Source organism: Leiobunum rupestre, chromosome 2 (genome assembly GCF_980474605.1).
Source record: "Leiobunum rupestre chromosome 2, qqLeiRupe1.1.hap1, whole genome shotgun sequence".
Classification (NCBI taxonomy): Eukaryota; Metazoa; Arthropoda; class Arachnida; order Opiliones; family Sclerosomatidae; genus Leiobunum; species Leiobunum rupestre.
This window is the reverse complement of record NC_143385.1, coordinates 30535100-30559783: the sequence shown is the minus strand read 5'-3', so window position 1 is coordinate 30559783 and position 24684 is coordinate 30535100.

Sequence of the window (24684 nt, the reverse complement as noted above, 5' to 3'; positions counted from 1 at the left end):
CCGAAGTTAAGAAATAAATCGGTACTTTGCAATATAATGAAACGACTAGAAATGTAAACGGCATTGAGTATACTTCAGAAGCTCTAACAGATATTTACATACATTTTCAGACTTTACAAAACTAAAAATAACTCTCTTCTTTCCAAAATAAACGGACGCGTAAGGATTCCCAAATAACGAATTAAGTTCTGTATGTTTTCCCTTATTACTAACAGATGGTTAGCTTACATACAGTAAGCCTCGGTTGACAGAAGACTTTTCGCGTAGTTTTTTCTAAGAAAAACGATACATTTCACCTCACTAGATGGCGAACTAGTTACCCGTGGTGCACTGCGGTCGGGCGGGGAAAATAAATTTCGGTTCATGTATTTCTGATAAAGTAAGGTAATTTTTATTATTATATTATCTACTCTATCTTCAGGGCGAACTTCTCTTATTACCCGATTAAATTGAACGTGTTTCTTGGCGTTTTCATTGAAAAAAAGGAGGAAGTGACATAATAAAAGATAATATTCGAAACATCTGTTTTCACACGTAGTAAATAAATAACATGCCGTAGAAAATTTCTTGAAATAATAATTATGACATGTGGCATATAAAAGTAACAACGCGTTTACTTTATTGAAGTACCGTATAGGAGTACACGAAAAGATAAAAATAAATCCATGAATAATAATTCCGACATGTGTGTAGCCCCTAATTTCGCCTGTAAATTATATATGACAAAATAAACTTGATGATGATTATTATAAAGTAACGCATCGTATAATTTAATGTATTGTGGCGTTTTTTAATTAGACTAATTATAAATAAAATATTGTGACATTTTTCAAAGGAAAATAGTTAAGACTATTTATAAATAAAACTTGTGCTATTTTTCAAAGGAAAATAGTTAAGACTATTTAAAAATATAACATATAGTGACATTTTTCGAAGGGAAATAATTAAAACTTATAAGAAATCACCCTTTCCTTAGCTTATTTATTTATTATTTACCAAAAACATATCATATCCCCTATCCCCATACACGATTGTCTACCACACCGACAACCCTTTAGATAGATATACATAATAACAGCTGGTTATAAAGGGACAACTTGTTTATAATTTGTTACATTTAAGAATATCCGTATGGGTACGTGTTGAAATATTGTGGCTGTAACTGAAATGCTTTATAATTTCAAATTTACTGGAAAAAGTATTGACGGGAAAAAATTCTACTTAAAACCGAAAGTATTACTGGTGCTGGTGCCATCAAGCGTTCGGGTGAAAAAATATGGCGACCACTGGAATGTTTTACAATATTAATGTACCATTAAAATTAATTCTGAGTCAAGGCTAGTTCCCACTTGGCGAATTTTCGAGACGAATAAAATTTTCGCGCAACGAAAAATGACTTTAGCGCGAAAATTTAAAAACGCTGAAAACAACTCGTGTGGGTATTTAGTAATGTTTTAGGCCTAACATAAAACATCAGTTCAAAATGAACCAAAATTAATGGATATTCCTGTTCATCATTTCAATAAATAAACGATTTTATTCGTGAGATAATTACCTTTACTTCAGTATCTTGGTCAAGTTGGCTGAGCTGCTTTTCTAAAGACCTAGGCTTAATAAGTGACGGACGGTAGCGGAATAGATCGAGGGGATGCGTTTTCTGATTGGCTGAAGCTTTTTATCGCCAAGGTGTGGACGTCATAAAATAGAACATTCGCTAGATACCGCGGAGACGCGACTTTAGCGGCGAATTTGAAAAAAATCGCAAATTTTATTCGCGAGCGTCAATTTTCAGCGCGAAGATTGTTTTTTTCGCTAAGTGGGAACTAGGCTTAATGCAATAGAAATAAAATTTCCATTACAATCGGGTACAAGTGGAAAAAAGATTTACCTCGAAAAACCCAGTGGTTAAATATTGCTAGTAAAGTTATGAAAAAACGACTGACAGGTAAATAATGATGCACCCTAAAATTTAATTCTGATTAAAACCTTAAAAAGTATTCATTACAATCAGTGTGGAAAAATATGGCAATGTTATTAATGTACCCTTGGATAAATATATTTTTATACATTTAAGAAAGATAACTAATTTAATCAATTACAGATGGCAAACCAAAAATTATAATTTTAAAATGATGAATAAAATATTTTTAAAAATGATCTTAAACTAAATAAAGCAATAATATTAATAGCATTGAACCGTTAAGGCGATAAATATAAAAGTTTTAAAATTAATCAACCTATACACCGCCAAATTTTATTGCGATCTCATTAAATATGTACCCTTCGAAAACAACCTTAAACACGTAGGTCATTGATCCATTAATGCATTTATCGCGATCTAGTGGTAAAATATGACAATATAAACAAGTATAGTGGTATCTAAAATAAAATGATTGACATGTAATTAATGCGCCTTGTTTAAAAGCGCACCCTCAAAAACCACCTTAAAAAGTATTTACCATTAAACTAGTGATAAATAATATGACGCTTCAGAAACACAGGCTAAACAATTTATCGCGCTTTTGTAATGGTTTTGATGTAATTTTCGGGTTTTACACCGCGAAAAAACCATATGAAATATGGTAATGCAAAAAAAGTATTTTATTATTGACCGGTAATTAACACTTCCATGTTAACACGCTTCGCTGGTCACGCGGCGCGAGTCACGCGGCGTGTGGGAAGGAAACCCGTTTACAAGATCCCGCCTCTCTCACTGACGACACACGACGCGAGCGATACTAGCGCCGAGGAAGACGTTGTGGCTAGGAGTAGGGCACTATACTACTCACGTAGACTAGCCGGGAGTAGTGGCGTTCTCCTGTAATCCCAAGCGTCTGGGAGGCAAAGATTGTGGATGGCCGGGTGAGGACGACCACCACTCCCCTAACGGGTGGTCGGAATACTTCCGCCCCGGGTGTCCCCACCCCTGTCCCAACGTATCCCCCCGTTGGCGTGGCCGTTACACATATCTCGCCCTGATTAATCAGGTGGATGAGTGGTCTGAATTTGTCCCACACGTCACACTCACACCTCAAAAATCTTCGCCGGGCTCGCGGTCTTCTCAGACTCAATCAGCCCTTGTTTCTTCCTTCTGTGAATAAAAAAAAATTCTCACGATGACTGAGAATTATTTCATTCTTGCCTTACGAATATTTCATAGTTGCCTCAAGTAATAATTTCATTTTTCCTGTACCAAATTGCTTTATCTTTATTTGGACAACTGTATCGATTTTTTTTATTAACGGTATTCTTCGAAAGACTTATAATGGAAAACATTTTTGCGCCCTTTGTAAAATTATTTAAATGCCACACGCACACCAACAAATATAAAAATTCAAGGTTAATTCCTCAATTCTGATCTATTTAGCTAGCGCCAAGCACTTATAAAATGTTAAGGTCATGCAATTTTTAAAAACTTGGAAACTGAGACATGGGACACTCAAGCGTGGTTTTAGTAATAATAACAAGTAGACGACCAGATGTGTATCTTATCGATTTGGTTTAAGCTAAAGAATGTGGTAATCCTTGAAGTAAATTAAAAACGAAAAATGTCAGTGGGCCTTGGCAACTGAAAATGATTTTGACAACACAAAATGAATTTTTCTTTTGTGACTAATTATGGGAAAATCACATACTGAAAGGGTCGAACGACCACCATAAGCTTTTAACCAATAAAATTCAGTTGGGTGATAGCTTTTAAAAAGGGGTTGATCAAAAAAATGTTTTTCTTCCCTATAATTCAACTAATTTATCTGGTCCTATAAATGCGTAAAACTGAAAAGAATTTAAGTTGGTTTTCAAACTATTTATTTATCATACTTTATTATGATAGTATCAGGAAATAAAAGAATCGACAGGTTAAACCAGATCTCAATAGTACACAATTAAACAAATACTAATTGAAATTAAGGCTACACGTTTTCGAGAGCTGGATTTAACTGTTTAATAATTGTAATGTCTCGAAATAACCTAGTAAGAAAAAGGTTTAACAATCAACTAACTAACCCGAGGCGATTTTATTGAAATTCAAGAAGATAAAAATTTAATGCGCTCTAGTTTGACCATGGAAAAAGTAAATGTTTGGACAACATAAAATTTATAATAGAATAAAAATATAAGAATATAAAACGAAATAGGTTAATTTAAGTATTTTTTGGTAAGTGAGGGCGAATTAGAGTAAATTCTCGTAAAATAAGATAAATTTAAGCGAATGAATATAAATTCTTTTAAAATTGGATAATTTGAATTTTACAGAGATAAATTCTAGTAAATTGAACAATTTATTTAAAAGGCTTAGACGTTTTGGTTCTGCAGCCAAAACAAATAATCAGTTTTAACTAATATATTATTAGATGCTAAAATAACTGGTTCATTTGCATTTTTAGAATTGTATTTCTGAAACATAACCTGATTTAGACCAGTCTTCTTATGACTATTTGAGAAAGTTAAAATCCTTACCTGCAATTCCATGTATTTGGAAATTTCAGCAAAATATTTAAAACGCGAAGTATTGTTTGAAATGTAACCTCCAAGAAACGCTGTTTCGATAATTGTAAACGGAATATTTTCGCTTGCACTTTATTGATTCATACTTTTCGCAGCCTACGACAACTAACCGAAACAAAGACTTCTGGGCGTCTGATAATTGAAATTCGAATCGTTCACGAGAAACGGTGCATAAAATCAATTTCAAATTTTAATTTAAAATATCACGCTATTTAAAATGAGTCAAACCAATGCAAAAGACTATTTGGGGTTCTCTATTATAAATAGAAGCAAAGCTTCAAGCATAAAATACCAAATAGGTGCGCACACCTTGTTAGATTAGGTTTGTTTTAACGCTACAAGGTTTACGCATGAGAGTAAATTGAAAAATTAGAACAGAACAATACGTACGCTACCTTCAGGTGCATTCTACCGTGGGAATTTTACTAGGAAGGGATAATATTTTTTAATTATAAATAAAATATCTGTTATTTTTAAAATACCAACGAAATATCGGCTACATATGAAACCGCTATTAAGAATAACTGGTAGGCCCTTCTTATTTAAGGGGTCAGTGCGATTTCCTATGGCTAAAATTAATACAGCCGAGCGCAAGAGAATCAATAGTCGGGTCGCTAAAAATTTTAAGACTTTATTTTAAGCGATTTTCATGCCCAAGATTCAGTATTGTGGATGCCTAGCGGGATTATTCTTACTATCAAAAATTATTGTCTGGAAGTACTACAATGAATATTAATGTATCAGCGTTGGTGTACAGTACAGAGATATCCATACGGATTTGTTGCTACTGTCAACTTTAGCGAGAAACGTATTAGAATCCCGTCATTTAACGAAAGTTAGTCGACTGTAGATAAGAAGCTTCGTACTGTAATAACTTAGTGTACCATTTTTGACATGGAAGGCCAACTGATCAGCTCGTAGCCAGTTTCCCGGAAAAATACAAAAATCAAATTTTGTCCGTCTTCGAGTTAATGTTGTTTTTCGCACTTTACTCAAGAAATAAAAAACCATTTCTTATGGGAACTTTATTTAAATCTCATTATTTATACGTAATTAAGTATTTTTTAAGTTAAAATTATCATTATTGTAATTAATTTACTTGCAGTTGAATAGTAATTAACATTTAACCGTTAAGCCTTTGCTTCGTAGGGAAAATTAGCCGGTAGAACCCGATTATATATTCTAGGTTAAAATAACGTATTTAGTAGTACCAGAAAGAATTTTGTGGAAAGTGAAATTTAGTTGGAAGTTAATTTTGTTTTATCTCTTCCATAAGTTTTTTTTACCCAGCTGATTTTTTACAGAGATAAAAAAATTAATAATTGAATTTTGATTTCGGTGTATTAATCTAGCATTGTGTAAATAATTTTGGGAATTTAAATTACAGTAATGAAGTATGATAAATATTTGAATAATTTGTCATAACAATAAACGTTTTGGGCATTCAAACTTAATCCTCTATGTAAATGTGTCGTTATTATTCAAAAGCTTAAAGAGCGAGTAGACTGAAATTATTGTTATTTGAGGATCGGTAGTGTACGAGCCATACCGTTGTAAGGTAGTACAGCCAGAACAGGACTGGAGACCCACCATTCAAGTACTGTTGATAAATGTGCTTACTTACACTAAGCGCATTAGAATTTTTTTTAGTTTTTTAATATAATATATATTCATATTAATTGCCTTTGTGGCTATTTTCATTTACAATGTCTGTGTACTGTACGTACGTGAAAGATTTACCAAAATTAGCATATTTCACTTGCTTACTAGAACCAGTTATACACCTATTATCTTGTTATCTAAGTATTAATGGGAAATTAAAACTCAATTTGACATAACCAATTATCATCATTATTTCAAAATGTTAAGTAAAATATTTAAGATAATATTCAATATTTTAAATTACATTAAAAAATATAATAATGTCTGTTCAAAATATATTTAAAAATAAAACCTATTTATTTCAATTATAAATTTTAGGCAAAATAAGCCCTGTGAGGCAGGGCAAAGGGACAGCTATTAAATAAAAAATGCTTTTATCAAAGCAGTTGGAAGGTTGCTTTAAGGGGTAGTTCGGATCAATGAAGGCACAGATATTGGAAATGTTTTAGAATTAAAGAGTTATTTTTTTGAATTATTTTAAAAAGCAAAATATATTTCTAAAATAATTTCCACAAATTTTTTCTCACCTTTTATATATTTTAAAACCCTTTCCTTAAATTTGAGCCTTGAAACTGTAACAGTAAACTGAGAAAATTTTCAATTGTAAAGGATTACGTGTAAAATTACAGCATTTAAATTGCTGAAACTCATTATAGAAACTAAACTAGTAAAAAAGTCATCAATAAAAGAGATTTGCAATCAATTTAATCAAGAAAGTTATTAAAGTTAACAGAAAATTTGGGTGCAGCTATAGAGCCTCTATTTTCACCATCAACAGATGATATTCTCTACCTAAAGAGAGAGCCTGCAAGTGCAAAGAGAGCGATGTGTCTTGTCCTTTAGCTTAGAAAAGATAAGTCGTGAATTTTCTTTTATTAGAGAGACTTTTAAGAGACCCTCTAGTCAATTTAAAATACGTAATTCAGTTGCCATACATTGTGAACCCAAAGTTACGACTGAATGACTTATATTCAACAAGGTCGTTCTTGAAAGTCCCTTTAACAATTCAAACCAGCTACTGCAGTGAAACTACACACATTTCATCAGGCCTTTCTAGAAAGAAATGTGGTCATTTTAATGTAACACTAATGTCACTCTTTTTTACTACCAGCGGGTACTTGACTTGTGAGGATCTTCAGTTTTTCATGATGCATGCCAAATTTAAATACTGATGTATAATTCTATTTTAAACCAGAAGTTTAAAATAATAAGTGCAGACGTAAATAGATAGAATTTAGTACATGTCTGTTTTATAAATTCATTAAGAGAATTAGCTTACATAGAAAGTTGTAAACTCCTTTGACCGTTTAATTTCATAGGAATTTATACAAAATTTTCATTTAACATATAAAACAACATATTAATTAAGCTTATAATATTTTGCGAGTAGTAGTTTGAAACATAAAACTGCAGAATCCAGTTACGACAACATAGCAGACGTCTATACAGGGCTTCCACATTTGATATCTAAAATTTTCCTCTTGCCATAATTTAATTAAATGAAAAAATCCTGTTTTTCACGTTTTGACCTAGAAATTTCCATTTTGTATCCCTCGCTCTTAATACTAATTTATATAGATATTCAGATTAATTCTGAAAATGAATCCAAATTTAAGGTTTTATTTATTACAAAATTACTTACATTTATTATTTAATTATTTTAGATATTTAGATCGTGACTTTCATTACTTTTATAATGACCCTTTATTAAATTTCCATCGTTTTCCCCGTTTTCCCTCCTAAATTGCATTATTCCCTTTTAGCGTTTTTAAAGGTTGAAGAATTCAGGAAAAAGGAAAAATTCCCCGCATATGGAAGCACTGCGTCTATAGCATTGAAAATCAATGCCAGAAATAAGCGTTTCCAAAATATGGTGCCTTGTCAAGCAACATAACACCCACAGCCCTATTTTATATCCATGGCGGCCGATTTTAAAATTCATTTTACATATTTCCATTAGAATATACATAATTCTGAATAAACACGCGTACTCCTTTACAATTTAAAATTTTCTCAGTTTACTGTTACAGTTTCAAGGCTCAAATTTAAGGAAAGGGTTTTAAAATATATAAAAGGTGAGAAAAAATTTATGGAAATTATTTTAGAAATATATTTTGCTTTTTAAAATAATTCCAAAAAATAACTCTTTAATTCTAAAACATTTCCAATATCTGTGCCTTCATTGATCCGGACTACCCCTTAAATTAACCTTCCAACTACTTTGATAAAAGCATTTTTTATTTAATTTGTACATCTCAGGTTAGAGCTCCGTGGTTAGCAAATACTGCCCCTCATAAATTATTATTTATAGTTTTTATATTATCATTGAAAAACGAGTAAAGCTGCTTTAATTAGCACCAAAAATATGAACACTTCTCAGCCATTGGTGCAGCTTCTTTGTTACGACTGAAATGGGGTGGCTTAGGGGTCAACACTTCCACCTCGCAGCAAGAGGATCCCAGTTCGTGTTATGTTATGATGCCGGCATAATAAATATTATCAAGCGTCGGTCAAAAGACGGTTTATTAAAAGAACATTAAAATCATATTAACAGAACATTAGTGCGAGGACGATGTTTGATACCTGGAATATTAACTGGGAAGAAGTTAAGGGCCTAAGCAAAACATCGCCTGACAGGCTGAGAGATATATATATATATACATATATATATATATATATATATATATATATATATATATACACCGGTCAACACCGTTGCTGAATAAACAAATTATATTTTTAGTTCTTAACACTAGCGTGATAACACATCTTTCCCAGAAATTTTTGAAAGTTAAAATTATACAATATTATTTCAAAACTGCAAAAGCTTCAGTGGTATTACTACGCGACCATATCTTATAGTTATCGGGAATGGCGCTGGTGTTCTAGGTTGGAGATTGGGACTCTCCAACTCTGGACTGGGATACGTACTCTAGACTGCATCAGAATTGACCTGTGGCTGCATTGCGCTGGTGCCTTCGGGTGATAACGGTGTCGGATCATAAGAATCTGAAACCAGCTCTGGTAACGGAACAATATGATACCGATTCCGTTGAATTGCTCCATTTGACAGGGTTACGAAGAAAGACCTCTGCCGATCTGCTCGCTTGACGTGTTGGGATGTGGTAAATAAAGGTGTTTTCTCAAGATATCCTGCGGCGATAAACGCCAAGCGATAAATTGTTTTAGTACAAGAAATAATTCGTTTTCTTGAAAGTTTTACATGTGTATAGTCAGTGAACCTAGAATCTTGGATTAATAACAGTGTTAAATGGATATATCATTCTACAGTAAACGCGTGTGATGCGCATTTGCGAGGGTTAAGAAATGAAAACCCGACGATTTGTTTGCGTCGAAAGTCGTTTTAAATCCGTTTCCGTACATTACGGATTCTGCTCTTGCGATCGGGTTTTGAAAATAACGGTGGTTAGGTTTAACGACTTGGTTCTTCCCACATAATCTCTACAAGTCAATTTACTGGATTTAAACGAATAAGTTTAAAATTATAAGATAAATTCGCTGTACCATATGTGGATAATAACAATAAGTGAAACAATATATAACATTCCCATAGAAAATGCTCAATGAATGTTTGTTTCAATACAAACCACACAAAAACAGACGGTCCCGAATTATATTTTAAGTTGAAAGTTGCTATTAATACTTGGAATTTAGATGTGACTTGGATTTCTATCGAGGATAGTGTCCCTTATGAAAGTAGTATTGACGATGAATTTTTTTGTTACACAAAATGACATTGGCATTTTTCGCGTCTTATTCTCGAAAAACTTATCGTTGATTTTATCGTAAGAAAGTTCATTGGTTAAGTCACCTTCAATACTTAAAACCAAGAGTGAGTTTAGTCGTATTTCTGTCGTGTTGGTTCTGAGGTGGTTTTTAACTGCCACGCATAACACAATTCGAAGGGCTATATCAATATTTGGAAATACATTTTCTAAGGAACTTTTACGAAGGTAATAAGTTCATGTCAGAATTTGTGTCCGGACAGTACGTGATTGTAAAGATTTTGTTTTTTAAATGTGTACATTCCTGTTCAAATCTCTTTTCTAATTCTTCTGTGTAATCTTCAATCAACACTTTGGCACACATTTTTTTTTATTTTCAAGCAATCCATGGTCATACTGTGAAGTTTTAACAAGAATCCAAACTTATTCTCTAGCTCTTCATAAGCAACTATTCTTTTCTTTAATTTGGTAGAGTCTATCAAAAGTAACCAAATAAACTTCTCGTCGGAACCAATCACGTTCACTAGTTACGAATAAACTAGTGAACGTGATGTGTTCCCACGAGAAATTTCTTCTATACTAGAGTCATCTCTTACTTCATCGAACAATGCTTTTCATTTGCGTTTTCTTCTCTGTGTGTATGTTTCTTTAACCACCATAAGCATTGCTTTTGATTTGGACTCTTCAAAACTATAACGGGAGGTTTCTAAATAAGCTTAGAGTAATTGTAGTAGCTTTCCGGAAATATGTTAATTTCTACACTTTGCAGTTGTTTGTTCCCTGAGCAGAATTTCTCCATCACGTTAGACCATAAAATCAGCCAAACTCCAACTTCCAATGTTTGGAACTTTTTTACGATTGCTCGAGCTTCCGTTATGGTAGTTAATTTTTCAGTTCGGTCCTCAGAAATAGAATGCAAAGAGGACATAATTTCAATAAACGACTTTACAATGGCTTCACACACTTCAATGCGAGCAGCCCAACGCGTTTCTGATAAGGATTTAACAACTGTTGTTCCTGGTTTCGACGATTAAGTTAGTAATTTCCACCTTCGAGTTGATGCAGAAAAAAATTCTATCAATCTTGAACGAGGTTAGAAAAAAATTATCTGACTAGGTGCAGCATTCTACAGCGTTAAAGCCCACAAGATAAAGTCAATGGGCAGAGAAAGGCACATACATAGCGTTCGTACTATGTTTCTTAATTCTAGCTTGACGACCTCTTTAAACATGTTTGCAGCATTGTCATAGCTTTGCTCTCTACAAATTTTGATGTCAATTGATCATTTCTTTAGGAAGGACTATATGACAATTTCTAGTTTTTCGGCTTTATACCCTGAATTAGGTATAAATCCAAACAAAATTGGTTGAACATAGCGAATAATGATAGTTAACTGGTCAATATGAAAAATTTTGGAGTTGAGTCCACTACTATCGAGAAATATTTTCCATCTTCGATTTGACGAACTATTTCGTTGGAAACTTTATCTCCATCAGCAATATAAATTCATCACACGTGTTGTGTATTAAGTATGACACTTTACCTTTCCCAATTCCGCTGTATTTCGAAATATGTTGTGATAAAAACGGGTTGAAATGTGCAATTGCCATTGTGAAGCGATTCAAATCTATGAGCGTACGTGTCCTCTAAAAGGCAACCCACGAGCAGAGATAAATTTTATAACCGCAACTAACCTTTTTAAGATATCACGCCAATATTGTATTTGTTTATCACGTTGCAAAAACAAAGACTTTGATCTACTCGTTAATTCACATGGCTATGTGCCACAAAAGCAAGAGAAGCCGATGAATTACATTTTGAAGTTTCGTGTTTACTCAGTCTAAAACTTTCAGTCATTAAATACGGATTGAGTTAGGAGTTAGCCAATGTTTCTGTTTTCGTTGCAGTCGAAAAAAGGCAGCAATACGGGCAAAAATACAGATCCCGTAGACGGATAATAGATTATTCAATGGCGATGTTTGATTTCCTTGTTCTTTAGTTTGCTTTTGAATAGACTAGTCATTAAATAACTCTTACCTTCGTTATATTATTGATCGAAATTTCGAAAGTTATCACTTATATTTTGTTCAAAGCCGTGGCGAGCTTCATATTCACGTGTGCTATCATTTATTTCTAATTTGGCAGGGTCACTGCTACAAACCAAATCATCCTCAGTTTCAATATGGGTTTCTAGTTAATTTTCCCCCGAATTTTGCGACTTCAATTTAATGAAATTATTTAATTTAATTTTAACATCGAACTAAAATTATAAAAGGCCAAATATATTGGTTACTAATAATTCCGTCGTCACAAATTACTTACGTCAGTTCAGTTTGGCATTGTTCGGACGTAAGAACATGAGCATATCAGAATCAAATCGCAGACAGTGAGGCTAAAGCCAAAGGTTCTTCGCTTACTATTTTCCTAAAAAACTAATTAATTTTTGGTTTTCTACTAGCTTTAGATTTATAGCCTTGGCACGTTTTCGGTTTTCGGCTCAGCTGCATTTTCTTTTAAAACCATTTTCACTGTTTTCATCAACATTCACTGCTAATGAAATGCCTAGAGAGGCTAGATTCGTAATACAGCATTTAAACTAATGCCCAAGCTTTAAACTCACCGGCTTCAACAAAAAACCACGATATTTACTTGAAGGAATAGAGCGAGCCACTACTTCACAAGGCGTCACTGTCAATATCACAAGGACACAGGTTAACAGTTAACACAATTTGACTGGATAAAGTAAAACTGATTATGGTTCTTTAACGATTATACAATACTTAAGTTTTACAACTGATCCCATGCATTATACTTGTATTTTCGTTTATAAGTTAGTTTTTAGTATTGTTTAACCATAAAATATGTTTATTTTTTCGTCACGTACCCATTTGGTCCAAATGTTATAACTATCAAACATTTCATTGGGACACATGGTCTTATTTGAACCAATAATAGCGAGGGGTCCGCCACTTAAGAAAAAAGCGTACAAGATTCAAGATCAAGGAATCTTAGAGTTGATTCTCGTTGATTCTCGTTGATTCTCGTTGATTCCAAAAATCATTTATTCCATTTGATTCCGTGATTCTGCCTTGATTCCATGATTCCATTCTGATTGTTTCGTAATCCAAATTGATTAAATGATTTCACCTTTGATTCCGTGGATTCATTAAAAAAAACGTTGATTCTGGCCAGTGACGGAAACAGTGGGTGTAATAATCATCAAGTCACATGGCGGGGGCACGCCCTCCCCTTGTTGTGAACCGCGCTTGGTGCTGGGCCGCCCCGTGCCCCCTTATGTATCCGCCACTGATTCTGCTTAATTTTAGGATTCCAAATTATCATAATTTTGCGTAAATTCCGTATTTCCTCATTGATCAATCATACTCTTATTTTATTCTTATTAAGGTTATTCCTTTGTTTAAATTTAAAGGTAATAGGAAATGCGATATTTTGCATTTCAAGGGATCCGCTTCCTACCTTGCAGCATTTGAAATTATCAGTCTGTTAATGATGTTTTGTATCCCTCCACCAGCATCAGCGTTCACTACATGTATGTATTCCCACTATACCCAACTTTTACTGTTTTCTCCAAATTAGGTTGCACATCCCTTTAAAATGTTACTACCTAAAATAAAACGTGGGGTCAAACTTCATTTGTCTACATATAATAATCGTATCTTCGTATACCCTACGGAATATCAAAATGTATTAATATGACCAAAATTGCGCCCTGTACTGGTGTAGAGCCGGGAGTAGTGGCGTACTCCTGTAATCCCAAGCGTCTGGGAGGCAGAGTTTGTGGATGGCCGTTTGAGGAAGACCACTAATCCCCCAACGGGTAGTCGGAATACCTCCGCCACGGGTGTCCCCACCCCTGTCCCCACGTATCCCCCCGTTGGCGTGGTCGTTACACATATCTCGCCCTGATTATTCAACTGGACGCGAGGACTAAATTGTCCCACACGTCACAATCGACTAAAAAAAGACAATCAACTAAATTCTATAGATGAAAAATAAATGCAAAATAACGGTATAATAACTAAGTACAATAAGACTACAATCTGTGAAAAACTGTACTACCAAGTGTGAAATTTGTTTTTAAAAAAATTCCGAAACTCAACATTAGATTGTTTGGCTTCAGCAACCCAAAAATTAATACAAATCCTTAATTTCAATTGATTTCGAAGTGATATCCCCTATGCGATAATCGTACCTAATCGGACCATGAATTGTCCCTCACATTATCAACACATTCAATAAACGAAATAAAATATGAAAAATAACCAATAACAAAATATATACGATTGCCTACCAAAAGAGCTTGACCTTTTCTATTCGTAGATTCTCTAAAATAGGTTCTAAGCCCATTTAACGCCAAAATTCCACTATTTCCTTATTTGTTTCGTATTACAATTAGCGTTAGCCATCATTTAACGATAGTAATCGGGTTAAAAATATTATTTTTTAATGTCATAAAGCAATACACGATTTTTCAAGACGATTTTATTTTACATTAAGTTCATATAAACCGTAAAAATTGAGAGTGGAATATTTCTTATATCATTTGGAAGGTTAATTAACGTTCAATTATCGCCAACTTTACATTAATTTCAATGGGAGCGGGTAAAATATTTTAACCATGATACGTGTGATCGCGCCACGAGAGGCGTTGCGTTTCATTTTCGTTTGAAACCGACAAAGCCTAACTATCATAAATTTTAAAATTGTTCCTTGCTAAAATTTGTTAAATTTTAAACACTAGTAAAAAGTACTGCTACTCCATGGCTTTAAAATGTTCAAGTTTTTTAGGAATTTGAAATTTGTTTTAAGAACCAAATTTTTGAAAAAAGGGACCAAACGAAAAAAAATGGATGTTTATTTTACCCTAATCCCAAAATTGTCTTAGTTTATTATCTCAGAAACTAAGCTGGTTATAAAAGAATTTAGTTTTTTGCTATGAAAGTTTCACAAACCTGCCCTTGATCAAAGTATGAAAATATTTTAAGTCTATGGTGCTATTCCTATAAGTATGTAAAATAGGGTACAATAGGAGTAGGAGTGTCCACAATCATCAAGGGTTTTTCAATGTACAGGTAGAAAGGGGGTCGGCACCGGAAGTCCCCGCTTCCTTCCCCCCCTATGTGTAAACTAGGTCACTTCCGGCAGGTGGCGACATTGTGGGCGTGGCCACGGGTGTCAGGTTACTCCCGCCAGGTGGCGCGCGCGCTGATTGGCTGGCGCGGGGACCACGTGGTAACTACGCGGCGCGGGAACCACGTGGTTACTACGCGACGCGGATACTGCGCGCTAATTGGCTGGCGCGAAATTATTGAAAATGGCGCTGATTGGCTGGTATTTTGGCGCGAAAAGGGGTCAGTACTCCTTTAAAGGAATTCCCAGGTTGGCTATACTCGGGCATTGTTAAAGTGGTGACAGGTTTGATTGATTACGAGCAGGTGTTATTCGGCGTAGAAATAACTGAGCGGCGCAAATACCTTTAGTGACAATACCGAGAGAATCACCTATTAATTATGTCATCGAATTATTACGTCGAAAATTTACGTGATTTGGCCGCCATCTTTAATGTCGCATATTCAAACGGGTTCTGTAGGGTGGCCATATTTGTTATTTTTTTAGGAAATTTACCATATTTACGTCAATTTTTTAACGCTTTTTAAACAAGTTGTTCCTAACGGATTTCTATATCGTTACGTACCTAGATGGCTTGAACTTGATTATTATGACATATGTATCATATATTACCGTCACTTAACTTTTAATAACGACGCGCGGGAAGAAATAAGGGAGTGGATATTTCAAGTTTTTTTAAACATAGTCAGTACGCGAATAACGGGGTAAAGATTGTATATCCTGCCATCCGTTGGGGTCATCTCGCGTAAACATGTGTTAAAAAGGGGAATTACATATCTAGGCATTACAAGAACTCGCGTTTCGGCGTGTGTAACACGTTTTCCCTAGATGGTTCGATAAAAAAGCCGGGTCACGTGATCATATGATTTACGATTATGGAAAGGGGTCTTCCATAAAGATTACATTATAACATTTGTCAATCATGCATTTTTTAGGTCGCTATCAAGTTTCAATATTTTGTTCGCGTATTGAATATACATAATAGTATTAAGAACTTTTTAATTTATATTGAATACATTGCCACTATACGAAATATTTACATAAATCAAAAAAGGTCGGTTCGCGCTCATGAAATTTAAATAAACGTTAATAATGCGGTAAAAAGCTAAGCCTAACAAATTTAAGAAATACTTTGTCGTCAAAACTACTGTTACACTTTTTGTTATAATCTCCCGCGTATTGACTTAATAATAATGGTATTTTATAGCGTTATATGAAATAACGGGCGGAAATAACTTACTTATGAGTTTAAGGTGAATCCTACGCAGCAAGAATTACATTTGTATAATAACCAACAAAACATTTACTAATAAAAAAATTATAAACTGAAAATGTTTTTGAAATATATTACGTCATTTAAACAATGACCAATCAAATCCCTTACGTCAAATGGACAATGTAATAGTATTATGTAAATTTATAACGCTACCAAGTAAAAACGGTTTTAAATGTGCGGTAGATGGCCAAGTCAAACAGCGATTTATAGTCCTCCTGTATTAATCCATATTATAAATATAACTCTTAAAATATAACTTAACATTTTTAAATACAAAAGTAAATTAATTAAAAAACGCAGCCGATACATTTAAGCGATCATACAAAATAGTAAGAAATCAATTTCATTACACGAAACATTTGTTTGATTTATAATACATTTTAACGGTCTGCTACGTTTTGCATTCTGTGATGTTAATATGTTTGGGTTTTAGTTCTTTAACAATTAAACTACTTTACATCTAAAAAACCAATGTGTTGCTTATTTGAATAAAATTGATAATAAAACTTTTTTACAAAACTCAAAAATGAATAACACAATGTTATAAAATAATTTTCAACTCTGAACCTGAAATTAAATATGTTTGTCAAATTGTTATCACTTTTTTTAAATTATCTTACATCCTTCTAAGTTTAAAATAAAAAACTCTGATTTAAATTTAAGACTTTATTTTACAACATTTGTTGTTGACACAAAGGAACTATCGTTAATAACATTTAACACGCTATCAATAAAAACCACTAACTCGTCTATCGCCTTTAAGAATCCAGTTGTTGCGGCTCGTTCCAAAAGAATTTCGTGAGAATTATGCTCTTTTTGAAAATATCTCATTCTTTGTGCATTCAAATCCATTTCAAGTTGACGATTAATTTTTTTCAATTCTTTATTTATATGTTTAATCAGTTCATAGTCCTTGTTTTCTTTATAAGTCATTATTTCACAACAAAAACAAAGCGAAACTAGTTTGTATAAAACGCGATGTGGTTAGTTCAGTACAGGTCGAACACAAAGGAATCTGATTACCGCTAACTATCTCTCCACGCCGTTAGCGCTCCTCTGATTACCGCGAACTATATCTCTCTCCACGGCGTTAGCGCTCCTTTAAAGGAATGCTTTTCTCCGCGTTTATCTCCATTTTTAACGCTGTGATTTATTTAGAACAGGTGTTGATCGGAGAATCCCCCGTTGCTATGGTGACCTCGGCGCGACGTTTATTTGAGTATCAACAAACTTAGCAAATACCTATAGATTGTTTCAATGTTCAATTCGTTAACCTCGCATGGTTTAAAAGTTCTCCACTTAAATATACGAAGTTTGAGAAAAAAACTTTGACCAATTTTGTGTTTATTTAGAATCAATTAACATATCAAATTATGGAAAATAATGAGTTCAAAACAAATGGTTATAATTACTGTTTTACAAAAATGTGTTAAAACCGAAACGGTGGCATAGTTATTTCCGTAATAAATGATTTAAGTTTAGTTGAGAGTGTATTTACGATAGCCGAAGCAACTATCAAAAGTATCGACGTCAAATTACCTAATAATAAAATTTACAGGATTATAGGATGTTACCGAGTAACAGTGCTCTAGAATTTATTAGTGATATGAATTCCAAATTGCCTTATTATACGAATATTGAAAATGTAATTTGGGCTGGAGATATAGATATAGATCTTTTATTGCCACGCGAGAAAATAGTTACTGAGTACCTAAACGTACTACACGAAAACGGCTTTTTTCCATGTATAAATAACCCTACTCGAGTAACTTCCACTACTAAAACGAGTATTGACCACTTTTCATTAAGCAAAACGTAAAAAATGAAGAGTTATCCACTACTCATATAGTTAATATTTATATTGGTGTCCCTAACATACGCGAAACAAATAAACTGAATAATTCAAAAGAAGTTATCGAAATTGATTATGAAATTTTAACCAAAAATATCGGAAAAGAAACGTGGAACTCAGTTTTTGAAGAAAACGACCCTAATGAAGCCTCGAAACTATTTGTTGATGTATTAAAAAACCTATTGATCTAACGTCATATTTCTTTCTCTCATAAAAATAAATAAAACCTTGGATAACAAATTCAATAATTGTATCGATAAGGAAAAGAGATGCATTAGCTAAGCGTATTAAAAAAGAACCATTTAACGTTGCATTAAAAAATTATTATATAATTGCCCTTCTTAGTAACATTTCTAAAATATTTGAAAAAGTTATAAAAAATCAGTTAATTAACTTCCTGGAGAGCTCAAAATATTTATCGAAAAATCAATACGGTTTTAGAAAAGGTCTATTTTTGAGCTAACAGAAATGCTATATAAAACTATTGATCAAAATGTAAAATCTATTGGCGTGTTTTTGGACTTAAAAAAGACATTCGATACTGTCTCCCACCCTATATTAATACAGAAATTAGAAAAATCTGGTATACGTGGAATTGTATTAGATTGGTTTAGAAGTTATTTACTCGAGAGATATACAATAGTTAAAATAAATAATACCATAAGTAACTCACTATTAATTAAATTTGGTATACCTCAAGGTACAATGATTGGCCCGATATTGTTTTTAATATACATAAATAATTTATGTAACATCGAAATTGATGAGAAACTCGCATCGTTTGTGTGGTCAATACTCGTTTTAGTAGTGGAAGTTACTCGAGTAGGGTTATTTATACATGGAAAAAAGCCGTTTTCGTGTAGTACGTTTAGGTACTCAGTAACTATTTTCTCGCGTGGCAATAAAAGATCTATATCTATATCTCCAGCCCAAATTACATTTTCAATATTCGTATAATAAGCCAATTTGGAATTCATATCACTAATAAATTCTAGAGCACTGTTACTCGGTAACATCCTATAATCCTGTAAATTTTATTATTAGGTAATTTGACGTCGATACTTTTGATAGTTGCTTCGGCTATCGTAAATACACTCTCAACTAAACTTAAATCATTTATTACGGAAATAACTATGCCACCGTTTCGGTTTTAACACATTTTTGTAAAACAGTATTTATAACCATTTGTTTTGAACTCATTATTTTCCATAATTTGATATGTTAATTGATTCTAAATAAACACAAAATTGGTCAAAGTTTTTTTCTCAAACTTCGTATATTTAAGTGGAGAACTTTTAAACCATGCGAGGTTAACGAATTGAACATTAAAACAATCTATAGGTATTTGCTAAGTTTGTTGATACTCAAATAAACGTCGCGCCGAGGTCACCATAGCAACGGGGGATTCTCCGCTCAACACCTGTTCTAAATAAATCACAGCGTTAAAAATGGAGATAAACGCGGAGAAAAGCATTCCTTTAAAGGAGCGCTAACGCCGTGGAGAGAGATATAGTTCGCGGTAATCAGAGGAGCGCTAACGGCGTGGAGAGATAGTTAGCGGTAATCAGATTCCTTTGTGTTCGACCTGTACTGAACTAACCACATCGCGTTTTATACAAACTAGTTTCGCTTTGTTTTTGTTGTGAAATAATGACTTATAAAGAAAACAAGGACTATGAACTGATTAAACATATAAATAAAGAATTGAAAAAAATTAATCGTCAACTTGAAATGGATTTGAATGCACAAAGAATGAGATATTTTCAAAAAGAGCATAATTCTCACGAAATTCTTTTGGAACGAGCCGCAACAACTGGATTCTTAAAGGCGATAGACGAGTTAGTGGTTTTTATTGATAGCGTGTTAAATGTTATTAACGATAGTTCCTTTGTGTCAACAACAAATGTTGTAAAATAAAGTCTTAAATTTAAATCAGAGTTTTTTATTTTAAACTTAGAAGGATGTAAGATAATTTAAAAAAAAGTGATAACAATTTGACAAACATATTTAATTTCAGGTTCAGAGTTGAAAATTATTTTATAACATTGTATTATTCATTTTTGAGTTTTGTAAAAAAGTTTTATTATCAATTTTATTCAAATAAGCAACACATTGGTTTTTTAGATGTAAAGTAGTTTAATTGTTAAAGAACTAAAACCCAAACATATTAACATCACAGAATGCAAAACGTAGCAGACCGTTAAAATGTATTATAAATCAAACAAATGTTTCGTGTAATGAAATTGATTTCTTACTATTTTGTATGATCGCTTAAATGTATCGGCTGCGTTTTTTAATTAATTTACTTTTGTATTTAAAAATGTTAAGTTATATTTTAAGAGTTATATTTATAATATGGATTAATACAGGAGGACTATAAATCGCTGTTTGACTTGGCCATCTACCGCACATTTAAAACCGTTTTTACTTGGTAGCGTTATAAATTTACATAATACTATTACATTGTCCATTTGACGTAAGGGATTTGATTGGTCATTGTTTAAATGACGTAATATATTTCAAAAACATTTTCAGTTTATAATTTTTTTATTAGTAAATGTTTTGTTGGTTATTATACAAATGTAATTCTTGCTGCGTAGGATTCACCTTAAACTCATAAGTAAGTTATTTCCGCCCGTTATTTCATATAACGCTATAAAATACCATTATTATTAAGTCAATACGCGGGAGATTATAACAAAAAGTGTAACAGTAGTTTTGACGACAAAGTATTTCTTAAATTTGTTAGGCTTAGCTTTTTACCGCATTATTAACGTTTATTTAAATTTCATGAGCGCGAACCGACCTTTTTTGATTTATGTAAATATTTCGTATAGTGGCAATGTATTCAATATAAATTAAAAAGTTCTTAATACTATTATGTATATTCAATACGCGAACAAAATATTGAAACTTGATAGCGACCTAAAAAATGCATGATTGACAAATGTTATAATGTAATCTTTATGGAAGACCCCTTTCCATAATCGTAAATCAGATGATCACGTGACCCGGCTTTTTTATACATATTAAAAAAATTGGTATATTTACTGTTACAATTGTAAGTCGGAAAATTTTCTGGAAAATGACCAAGGCCTTTTCCGGAAAATTTTCCGTATTATTCCAAAAAAAAAATAAAAAAGTTTTAATTTCGTAATTTGTCTAATATTATAAATATTTTCTTTTATGACCATGGTTGACTAAATTAATAATTATTAAAAACAAAAGATCTGCTACTTCATGGTTTATTTCAATTAAAATCACTCAATCGATTGTAAGACGTGGCTGAAGTAGGACCTCGGTCCGAAAGCTCCCGAGAAGGAGTTGTTTAAGGTGTTTCCCTCGAGATCTTCGGCTTCCCCTTCCATAAAAACTAGTTGAGGTTAACGGTAATAGTTAGTTTAGGGAGCTGTTGGCTCGCGTGGCATGAAGGGCTTGCCACCACCCTCCTACGCATTGTAACCCGGCCACCTGAATTAATGGCTTTAAAAGTCACTTGATGAAATAGACCATGGGTATTAGCCTAGCTGATTATATATATGAATGTTAAAAAGTAAAAAAAAAAGTTTATTATTGTACATGTAGGTGTTTTTCTCGAAAAGGCGGAAAAGCAATATTTTAGAGTGACGCCTGAAAGGTGAAATCTTCCCATAAATATTCCCAGAGAGAAGTTTACTACTAGCTACCGTTATCATTCAAGCATATAGGCAGTGAAACAAAGACCCCTTAAACAAATTTAAATTTAGTGTAAATCTAAGAATGTTTATTTTTGTCTTTCGGTCTATGCACTTGTAGTTCCCTTGAATAGCTGTTCCGATATTGGTTTTTTTTTTGTACTCAAGAAATTATGAACAGCCTTTGTATTTTATTTCACAAGTTGGCAAGCCAAAATATACCTCTCCTCGGAAGAATTGTCCCTAGTGGTATTAATTTCTCGAGACGACCCTTAAAGATATCTCTGCAAGTTATTTACTAAAAACGTAATCCCGGTTCAATCCCACCAGGTATAAAATTTTAATTTTAATTAAAATAATAGACGAAACAACCGAGTTTAATTTATTCACAATAATATAAATTAAGTAGTTACAACAGCGAGTTAGACGTACTAAAACAATGCACAATTGAATTTAATCCTATTTACAGAACCAGATTATCAGTTAAATATAATACGAAGCAAATTTTAATGAAAGAAATATCTACAGAGGGTATTTGTATTTTTCTCGCTTACGACATACTTGCCGCATCTTTAACGCTCATTTTATTTCCACACTCGCCCTTGATGAAGATACCGTAGAATAGCTATATTAGACATCTGGTAGTGGACGACTCGTAGACTTCCTGTTGACGTTGTGACACATACCGCATGAAAAAGACCAATACCGCCCAATTTCCAATATCATATAATGACTCGCACACCCATGAAATCAATGACTGCATTAGGAATCGTAGATGTCCAAATATCCACACCAATACAAAATGAATTAACAAGAAGCGAAAAACTTACCATTCACAAAGCACAGAAAGCCACTTGACTAAACGACAGCTCGTATATCAATAAATGACCGTAGACGGAATAGTTAGGGCTCTTTGTAAATAAAACAAACTAACCCAATTGATGAACTACATTAAACATCTTAATCAGTCGAGAAAACGTTTAAAATAAAGTACGAAGTAATGACGACCCAGTTAAAAACCAGACCAACATAAGTTATAAGGGCACGATGTATCCAACTCGATATTTTCTTCATAAATGAACTATTACCCTCGAAAACTAATACTCTAAGCACACAATAGATAAAAAAAGACTTAAAAAACGAAATAAATTACAAAAAACTAACAGGTTCTACCCTTTAAACATATTATCTGCTGATTGCGCTAAAACAAGATTTGACCTTTTTTGTTCCGTGACTCCCTATTCTCAGCTGTCTTAGTTTAAAAGAGCGCAGCTGTCATAATTGGCTTTGGAGTCGAAGTACTTTCACGCTCATTGCATAGAATTTACAAACGATGAAATGGAAGGCAAAGAAATGCATTAACTGTCATTCTTCTCTTTCCTCTCTCCAACTCATACAGTCGAAAAGTTTCTTCATTGCCAGTAATTCTATGCTTCGTACCTAAATTAAAATAAATTACTAGTAAAATGTGATTAAAATAACAAAAAATCTTACTTTTTAGCATCTTTCAAAAAGTAGAAAAACTATCAATCAGTAACCTAAAATCCCTGTTAAAGTTAGGCCTAAGAGATAACCCAAAAACAAAGCAGTACGCCATTCCACTTGCAAACCTTAAATACTTTACGCTTCGTACCTAGATCAACATTAATTATAACAAATAAAGTATTAATAATTTAAAAAATCTTTTGGCCGTCTTTCAAAACCCAGAAGAAACGATAAAAAACTATAATTGGGTAACACACAATCTCTGATAATTAGGCCTAAGCATTAACCGAAAATAGAAGAATTCAAAATTCCCAGCAATATAACCAACACAAAGATATTCGTAGAGATGGACTACACAGAGTGGGATATTCGCCTTAGATAATTTGTGTAGTTACAATTTAATTAGTGTTTGTTAACGTTAGCATATTCGAACAATAATAGCACAGGGTAGGGTTTAAATCCGCCCTACGAGTTTCTTTAATTTCTAAGCTGTCGACTTCTATTGTAAGCGAAACCAGTTAGAGGTTAGCCGCCAGTTGCTTTATAAGTAATAAATTGGGTTTTACATATCAATTTTTCCATTATATTACCTTTTTTACATTTATAACAATAGGTTGGTTTTACCTTACATTTTCATAGATTTTATATTAATTAATCAATTAGCTTTTTTGTTATGTAATTTTTTTGAGCTTTCGCAAGGCCTGTCGAACCAATTTGGTTCCTATTTTGAAATTTACATTAGAAATTACTCTGGATGAACTCAGAGCCTTCCTAACTAGTTTTAGACGGAGCTTGTGCGAATTCCTACCGTGCTCCTACTATTAGAATCAATAACCAAAGTATTAATGGGTATCTACGTATTGGTATTAAGTTAATTAACCTTACCAATTAGCCATGAATATTTTCTTCCACTTGAATAAAACTGCTGAAGGTATGTAAAAAACCTTTGGCATCCTAAAATATGCGAATTATGAGCAGTCAACGAAACACCATTTGACGACCAAAACTAATTCTTTAACGTAAGTTTCTGTCACTACAGCTCAAATCTTAAGCCTGAAGGTTAATCACATCTATTTGGAAAATAATCAATATATGTGGATAGAGCTTCTTAAGGCTACTATAAGCTTATCTGTAAGTTAGCGATTATATTACGTTGCTTATATCGACTCCTTTCGTAACGACCGCCTTAGAATTGCCAAATTCACCATAGCGACGATAACTTGTGAACAATTTCTTAACAACCATCGCAGAATATTGTCCTAGACTTATTTAAGGAAAATTTTAATTATTCGTTTTAGGTTCAAATTATTATTTTGCTATAGTTTAATAAAC